Raw genomic sequence first — 10,000 nt, 5'->3', positions numbered from 1 at the left:
GTTGTGTTTTACATCGTCGAGAAATCGTAGGAACGATGTATCAGCGAATCGCTGTTTAAAAGTTTCTCGAGCATTTTCCTTTTTTTCCCCCCTTTCTTTCCTTTTCTTTCCCCTTTCTCCTTTCCCCGTTTTCTTTCCCCCCCCCCCTCTCTCTCTCTCTCTGTCTCTCTCTTTCTTTTTCTTTTGTGTTTTTTCTCGCCTTCGTCAAAAAGTAAATCAGTCGTGTCCAGTTATCAATTATCTCATATGCAATATTTCGGATATAAGTAAGATCTTTTCTTCTTTATTTTCTCTCTCTCTCTCTTTCTCTCTTTCTCTCTCTCTCTCTCTCTCTCTCTCTCTCTCTCGCTCTTTCTCTTTTATTTATTTTTTCTTTTTCTCTCTGTTTTTTTTTGTCTTTCGTTCATCGACACATTCATCTCGTCATTTTAATGAAATAAATTTATACTAAAAAAAATATATATATGTATATATATATATATATATATAAATATATTTACCATATAAATCTATAATTATCCGTATTTGTCGTAATCGCAAAAAATTTGGCGAATCAAAAGAAAAAAAAAAAAAAAAAAGAAAAAAAGAAAAAAGGAGAAAAAGAAAAAGAAAAGTAAAACAGAAGAAGAAGAAAAAGAAGAAGGAAAAAGAAATAAGAAAAAGGACGAAAGAAGAAGAAGAAGAAGAAGAAAAAAAAAGGATAGAAAAGGAAACAGGCAAAAAGTAAAGAAAAAACTCAATTAAAATAAATCTCATTCGTACGATAAAATCGTCAACACGACATAGACGACAACTATACACACACACACACACATACAATACATATATAAATTCTAAGCAAATCTATTCGCTCTCTCCCTCCTACTTCTTTTCCTCCACCCACCCACCCACCCTCTCTCTCTCTCTCTCTCTCTCTATTTCTCACTCCTTCTTAAAATCGTGAAAGCATCGACCGTTTGCTTTCGCGATCACGCTCGAACACGTTCCGTCTATTCTCTCGGCTTTGGTAGAAATCGAGTAGACGGGTTTTTAGGCTACCTCAACATAGTGTGCAGGGTTTCCACATTGAAGAAACATGATGTATACAGTCTATAAAGGCAGAACCGTATCTCGGCTCGTATCTCGACGGCGCGCTGGTAAAACTGCTTCGGGAGGTGTGAGTCTCACTCTCTCTCTCTTTTTCTCTCTCTTTCTCTCTCACTAAGAGTACACAATAGGGCCCATATGTTTGCGGGGGTGTGTAACGTTTCGCTTCCCCTAGCGAAAACCTTTCTCTCTCTCTCTTTCTCTCTCTTTCTCTCTCTCTCTTTCTTTCCTTTTCTATTTCACGTCACTAGAATCTATCTATATCTATGTAGAAGCATGTGTGCGAGTGTTATACACTTCACAAATTCTCTTCCTTCAAATCGTTTTTTCAAATTCTTATAAAACCCATTCGCTTCTGTTTTTTTCTTTTTTTCTTTTTTTCTTTTTCTGTTTAATCCCTTTTCTTCCCTTTCTTTTCTTTTACTCTCTTTTCTTTCTTCCTTCCTTTTCTTTTCCATTTTCTTTCTTATCTTTTCTCTTGTCTTTTTTCTCTTTTTTTTTGTTTTTGTTTTTGTTTTTTTTTTTTCATACTGCTGTCTCTGTTTTTTATTTGGTGAAATGTTGGTTTATTTTCTCTTTTCTTTTTTTCTTCTGCTTTTTTTTTCTTTCTTTCTTTCTTAAAGATATAACGAGCAACGAAATACTACGAGATTTTTGCCTCGTTACTCAATTTTTTTTTTTTTCTTTTTTTTTTTTCGTACTCCTGTCTTTGCTTTTTGCTTGGTCAAATTTTTGTTCATTTTCTCTTCTTTTTTTTTTTCTTTCCTTTCTTTCTTTCTTCCTTTCTTAAAGGTATAACGAGCAACGAAATACGATGAGATTTTTACCTCGTTACTAAATTTTTTTTTTCCTTTTCTTTTTCTTTTTTTTTCTTTTTTTTTCATAATGCTGTCTTTGCTTTTTGTTTGGTCAAATCTTTGTTTATTTTTCTTTTCTTTTTTCTTTTCTTTCTTTCTTTCTTTCTTTCTTTCTTTCTTTCTTTCTTTCTTAAAGGTATAACGAGCAATGAAATACGACGAGGTTTTTGTCTCGTTACTCAATTTTTTTTTTCTTTTTCTTTTTCTTTTTTTCTTTCTTTCTGTTTTTTTTTTTTTTTTTTTTTTTTTCCCAATAAAAACTAATCAACGAACGTACGTACGTAACGACGTTAAAAAGGGATGATCAATTTTCTATCAATTTTCTTTTCTTTCTGTCCTTCTTTTTTTTCCCTCCCCTTCATCCTCTAACCCCCTATCCACCCAATTCCCCACCTCGTCTGCCACCCTCGTCGCAAATTTCTCTCGCGTCTTTCAACGCTACAAGGAATATGAATTAAAGTGATACGTAAGCGAGTCAGTTGATAAAATAATCTTCTTAATTTATCTGACGATTATCAAGGAATGTATAGTAATGTTTTCTTTTTTTTTGTCCTTTTCTTTTTTTTTTGATTTTATTCATAGCGAACGAACGAACGAACGAATGTTAATCGTGATTGGACGACAAAGATATAATAATTAATGTTCAGGACACGAAAGCTTGAACGTATTTTCCTGTTTTTAATGCATGCTTCGTGAGCTTCCTTCTCTCTCTCTCTCTCGTTCTCGTTCTCGTTCTCGTTCTCTTCCATTTTCTCTGCATCCCATTCCACCCATTTCCCCCCACTCCCCATCCCTTCACATTGCCGACTCTCACCTTGCCGCCTCAGCACGCTTTCTGAAGAGCGAACAAGGAGAACGAGGAGTTAAACGAGAACGCGGAGGTAATTACGTTTAAAACAAGAGCGAGAGAATTCGTGCCTTGCGAATTCGAGCACGCGATCTTAACGGTTAGATCATGCTCGATCATTGTTAAAACTTGGTAAGGAAAAGATTAACAACCTTTAAAATGTCTCGAATAGTTCTTAGGACACGTATATTACATGGAAATACACAGTAAATAAGTAGACAAACGTATCTATGTATATATATATATATATATATATATATATATGTACGTAAGTATGTGTATATTTTATGTGTACGCACACAGAGATACATACATACATATATACATATATAAGTAAGCATGCGAGCGTGCGCACACGCATGCACGCATACATAAGTGAGAAAATTTATGATATAGTTCGTAAAGTTATGCACAGTGGTTCAACATACCAGACGGTTTGTGTTTGTATCGGCGGACTATGTAATACTTCTTCTGTATCGTGTTAACCATCGCAATAGGGTGTGCGCCCGCGTGTTTTAAAATACCCTTAGGAGACGACTCCGACGTAAAAACGTATCGTATCTATGTACGTATGTATGTATGTATGTATGTAAGTATGAGACCCCCATAAAAAAGAAAGAAAAAAAAAAAAATATATATATATATATAAAGGGCCGTCTAGGCTCTAATCGATCGACGTGAAATATTACGTCTCTTAAAACTCACGAAAATGTGGTGTTAGATTTTCTTTTTTTTTTTTTTTTCTTTTTCTTTTTTTGCTTAATTAATTTGTTAATTGATTGATCGATCGATCGATCGATTCATTTCCCTTTTCGTTCGTTTTACCTTGTGTCACGTGTTTTTCGTTTCTTCCTTTGTATTTCTTTTTTTTTTTTTTTTGTTTTTTGTTTTTTTGTCTTTTTTTTTGTTTTCTCTTTTTCCTTTTCTCTTCATTAGTTCTCTTTCTCTCGGTCAGATATAATTTGATTATTTTCATTGGATTAATTTTTTGTTTCGTTTTGCTTTTTCTTTCTTTTTTTCTTTCTTGTTTTTTTTTTTTTCTTTTTTTTCTTTTTTTTTTTTTTCAATCACTCGCCTTCGCAATAATCTTTCATCTTTCATCGTTATATATTATATATATCGTAGTTATATACTGGATGGATCTTAATCAATTCTTTTTGTGACATTAAGAAAAAATCGATTATTATCTTTCGAGATTTTTTCTAGACTGTTTATTTTTCCTTTATTTGCTTATTTATTTATGATCTAAATCAATTTACAACTATGAAAACAACATTCTAGCAAATGAAATTTCACGGAATATTTCTCGATTAATAATAAATTTTCATTAATCTAAATTAATTAATATTCTAAATTAAAATGTTACATGATGTAACAAAGTTTTTTTTTTCAATTCATTCAAACGTAATCTTTAGTTTAAATATCACGAAACAGGAAATATATGATTTAGATCATTTTCATAATTTAGATCACTTATACAATCAACATTGCATTCAACTTTCCAATCAATTTTCAAACAATGAAATACTTATTGAAATTATTCGACGAATTTTATGGATTAGATTGCAAGTAATAATTAAATTCAAGTATCTTCCAAGTGACTTTATAAAGTGACTGTTAATATTTTACGGTTTCGTTCATTGATTATTTTCGTAAAAATTGCTAGAGAATGAAAAAAATTAAAGAAACATTTTTCCAGAAAAAATCTCTTCAAAATCCTTTCACTTCGTCGTACTCGATATCTCGTTAATCGTCACAATCATAATCATCATCATCATTATCGTCATCGTAATGATCGTCGCAATCGGTAGCTCGTTTTATTTTATTTTTTTTTTTTTTTCTTCCTTTAGTTCCTTTCCATTGAACGAACGCTCCTGGCACACGATCAAAAAAGGGGTTCCTAAAAAGGAGTGGGAGGTGTGGGGAGGGGTGAGGAGAGGAGGAGTATTCTCTTAAGTACGATGGTTTTTAATTGGCTATTACGATTGAAGTTTAAGTTCTTACCAAAGTACATACGCCGATTACGATTGAAGTTTAATTTCTTAGCAAAGTGCATACATAAATTGTCCATGGATTTATGAAGGAACGACATAAGGATCAACGAAGGTTTCGAAGGTTCGAATGATCGCCTGGAGAAACCCGGGCCACCCAGTTACAGTGCAGTAATTAAGCATCCGTAGTTCGTCGCGCTAATGAGGAGTTTATCTTATGGTTTTACTCTTCGTCCCCATAGCCTCTCTCTCTCTCTCTCTCTCTGTCTCTGTCTCTATTTCTCTTTGCATCGTTTCCTTTCCCTTTTACCCTTCTTTCTTCCCCCCCCCCGCCCCTTCGCTCCTCTCTTCCACCGTTCCTGCCCCACAACTCCTTGCTTCTTCTGTTCTGTCTCTCTGCACCACCATCACGACCACCAGCACCACCACCACCCCCCCTCCCCCAGCACCACCTCCCTCTTCTCTATCCCACGAGTCACGATTTCTCTTACCTTCCCATTCTGACGGCCAGTCTGACGACAGACAAAAGGAGAAAAATGTGATGCGAAGTGATTAAGTTTGTCATATATAATTAACGGAATATTATGCCTGTCTCTCGAGTGAGCACAAATGAACGATGCTCCTCCATCTTTGTATTGCATCCTTTTCTTTTCTCTCTCTCTCTCTCTCTCTCTTTTTTTCTTTTTTTTTTGTTGTTGGTATTGTTTAATAGCGCAGCAGTGCCGCTGGAATTCGTTCGTTTGTGTCTATGCGTGTGTGTGTGTGTGTGTGTGTGTGTGTTGTAATTAAAAGTATATTGAGAGTATATACATGTTACAAGTATTTAGATATATTATATGTTAATTGTTTATGTACACGATTATTATAATACGATTGTTCGTAAAATAAAAATTTGTTTATTGAATTTAATCGAGTTACTTTTTTCGACTTGTTTGTTTTTGATATTATACCTATTTGAATAATAAATTTTGGATTCTTCATTTTATTTATTTATTGATTATATTTATTTATTTATTTATTGTTTTTTTGTTTTCTTTCTTTAACAACAATCGTGCTATTAGTCGATCGAATTTTGTCGATAGATCATATTGATCTCATAGATCGTAAGCATTATCGATCGAATCCGTTTCATTTCAGAAGACATTATTTCTCCGTGTAATTTTTTTCTTTCTTTCTTCGAATCTTTCTACTTTGACGTATTCAAAAAGTTCCGTCGTTTTTATTATTATTATTATTATTATTATTATTATTATTATTATTATTATTATTATTATTATTATTTGCTTTTTCTTTTTCATATAATTTTAAATTAATATTCTTCAATGTAAGATATCGGCAGCTTTCATTCGATTTGTTTTTTAAATTGAAGAAAAGAGAAACATCTGTCAGATATATTGAAAATGAAATAATAAATTTTATATATATATATATATATATATATATATATATATATATATATATATATAAGATATCACGCGAGGATTAATTTCGTATTACTAAATGCGATTTGAGTAAAGAAAAAGAAAGAAAAGAAGAAAAGATAAGAAAGGAAAGGGGAAACAAAAATAAAAAAAAAAAAAAAAAAAAATGAATAAAATAATTAATAACATATCGAATAATTGTATAGATATATGTAAATATATTTTAATATTATCGGATATTAAATTAATAAAGTAGGATAAATTCGAGATAACGATATTAAATCGTACTCATGATGACATAGCTGTTAAAAGTAATGTGAAAAGAAATCGTCATAAATAGAGAAAAATAGACAGAAGGAGAGAGAGAAAGAGAGAGAGAGAGAGAGAGAGAGAGACAGTAAAATAAATAGAGAGACAGAAAGAGAGAGAGAGAGAGAGATAGGTAGAGAGAGCAAAGGAAGAAAAGAGAGAGAGAGAGAGAGAGAGAGAGATAGGTAGAGACAGCAAATGAGAAAAAAAGAGAGAGAGAGAGAGAGAGAGAGAAAGAGATTGAGTGATGAAAAGAATGGTTGATAAGAGGACTGTGGAAAAAAAAGGAAGGATGTAGGAAAATCTGGTGATCAGGATGCGTCGCGAGGACTCGTCGAGGTATTTCACAGAACGACGAGGAGGCAATCGGATTGCGGTCATGGCACGCATACCGAATGAAAGAGGCCAACCATGAGTGGGTGGAAGAGAGAGAGAGAGAAAGAAGGAAAGACAGACAGAAAGAGAGAGAGAGAGAGAGAGAGAGGGAGACAAATATAGAAGAAAAAGAAGGAAGAAGAAAAGATGAGTTTCGTAGAATATATTAATTTAGGACGATGTTGGCGTCGCGATGCCCGGACGTCTTCGTCTATATCAATTCCGTATGCGGTCATGCACGTTCCAATTCCGTTTCGTTCCGTTCCTTTCTTTTCCTTTTCTTTCCTTTTCTTTTTTTTTTCTTTTTTTTCCTTTTTTCTTCTTTTCCTCTCTCGTTTTCCAATCTTTTTCTTTTTACCTCTGCCGTTATTAAGTTTGATAGGTGCATTCCAATGATGAAACACCGATAGAATAATATAATGCCATCAGATTTTATTCCATTCTTTATCTCTCTCTCTCTCTCTCTCTCTCTCTCTCTCTCTCTCTCTCTCTCTGTCTGATTTTCTTTCTCTTTTCTTTTCTTTCATTTTCACTCTTTTTCTCTCTCTCTCTCTCTCTCTCTCTCGTTCTCTTTCTCTTTCTGTCTCTCCTTTTATATCTATCTCCTTCTCTCTTCGATTTTTTCATTCTCTCTCCTTCTCTATCACTTTCATTCTCTTTTTCTTTCTCGATCTTTTTAATTCTCTCTCTTTCTCTCTCTCTCTCTCTCTTTTTCTGATTTTCTTTCTCTTTTTTTCTCCATCCTTTCTCTTTCTACGTTTTTCCCTTTCTTTTTCTTTCCAATCGCAAGTCGAATCAATGATGACAATATCAAGAACCATGGATAATAAAAGAAATGTGTAAATTCTGGAGGAATTAGAGAAAAAAAAAAAACAAAAAGAAAAAAAAAAAAGAAAAAGAAAATATCTAATTCATCTTATACGATCTATTTGTAATATTTATCATCGACATTAATATAAGCATTTCAAGCGTTTACATGCCTTATTACATATACATTTATGTATGTATCGTTTAATTATCGTAAGAATTTCGTAACATTATTTTATGCACGTATATGCATGAGATGTCGAAATAGCATGATACCTAATTAATACTTTAGTTATTATCGACGTCAAATGGATGAAAAAAATGTTTCATAGAAAAAAAATATAATATATATATATATATGTGCTTTTAAAAAATGATCTATGATTTTATTTCCATTTGTCGAATTAATGATTTTGACGAACTCTTTTTATTTTTCTTTTCTTTTTCTTCTTTTTTTGTTTTTTATTTTTTATCTTCTTTCTTTCTTTCTTTTCTTTCCTTTTTTTTTCTTCTTTTTTTTTTTTTTTTTTTTTTTTATTTCTACAGGTATTTATAATTCTCAATAACAATTATCGTTTACAAAAAACAATCGATATATAAAAATATGATAGAAACGATAGGATGAATTATTTGAGAATGTAATTAATAAATATTATTAAAAGCAAATATATATATATATATATATCTTTTCAATAAAATACATATTACACATTACATATTACATATTACATATTACATATATCCTTTCATTTTTGGGTATAAGTTTATATGAACCTTCTTTTTCTTTTTTCATCTATTTGATCTCACTAATATGTAATATAAATTTGGTCACAATACTTTTTGAACACTTTGTATATATATATATATATATACTGCAAATTAGTTTCCAAAAGAATGTAACGATACAAACAAGGCTAACAATGTCGTTTAATATTGTATCGTTTTCGTTGTTTCTCTTCAACACGAAGGGAATATCGCGTTTTACTCGTGAAAGAAATTAACCGCCGACATAACTACCATCTCTTCTCGTTTACAGCACGTGATTTATCGTCGTGAAACGTGAGCTTCCGTCGTTAACTTTCACACGTACATACGTGTATATGTCTCTCTCTCTCTCTCTCTCTCTCTCTCTTTCTGTATGTATATATATATATATATATATATATATATATGTATGTGGGCGTGTAAATGTATACGTGCGTCTCCAAGAGCATTACTCGAAGAAAAAAAAAAAAAACGTTTCGCTATTACTTTCTTAAAATTGTTTTCTTTTTTTTCCTTTTTTTTTTTTCCTTTTTTTTTTTTTTTTACACGTTAATGTTACAATTACAAAATAAATATAATTTCGTTGTAATTGTAAAAATAAAATTCATAAAATATAATTAATATGATGTAATAAATTGTAAGATATAAATTATAATTCGTAATATTAAATAATTAACGTTGATTTTAATCGTTAACTTATTTAGAAAATTTTCTCGATCAATTATTGATCCCTTTAGTCGAGAGGGTCGAGAGGTCGGGGGGGGGGGGGGGGGGAGCAAAGAAAAAATTTCATTTGTTCGTTAAATTGAATATTGACAAATATTATTTGTTAATTTGCTAATAATTATAATTAACTTTATTATAATTTATAATTAATATTAACAAATATTATTTGTTAATTGTTAATTGCTCGTCATATTGATTATATTATATCTTTTGGATTTCTTTCTTTTCTTTTTCTGCTTTTGATTTTATATTGATTTACGAGAAGAAAAAAAGAAAAGGAAGGAAGAAAAAAATTGAAGAAAAATTATGAAAAGCTTACTACACGAAGAATTTCCATTTATGACAATTGTTAGTATTGATTATTTTCTTTTCCTTTTTTTTTTTTTTAATTCTTTTTTCGTTTTTCCTTTTCTTTCTTTTCTTTTTCAATTTTCCTCTTTTCGAAGGATTTAAGAACAGGCCGTAAAAAATTATCGTACGTAATAATAGAAAATTTCTTTGAGTACAGATAGACAGACAGAAGACAGACAGAAGACAGATAGGCAGACAGACAGACAGACAGAGAAAGAGAGAGAGAGAGATAAAAAGAGAGAGAGAGAGAGAGATTATATTTTACTACCGTACAGTGGCGCCATCAATTATACGTCACAATTTCACAAAACACTGAACATCCAACATATCAATTAAATATTATTGACGTATTAGATATCAACAAAAAAACAAAAAAAAAAAAGAGGAAGGAAAAAAACCATTTTACGTATATCAAAAAAAAAAAAAAAGAGCAAAAAGAAAGAACAAACCAAAAAAAAAAAGGGA

Source organism: Vespa velutina, chromosome 21, assembly GCF_912470025.1.
Source record: "Vespa velutina chromosome 21, iVesVel2.1, whole genome shotgun sequence".
Lineage (NCBI taxonomy): Eukaryota > Metazoa > Arthropoda > Insecta > Hymenoptera > Vespidae > Vespa > Vespa velutina.
The sequence above is the reverse complement of the archived record's forward strand: the minus strand, read 5'-3'. Positions refer to the sequence as shown.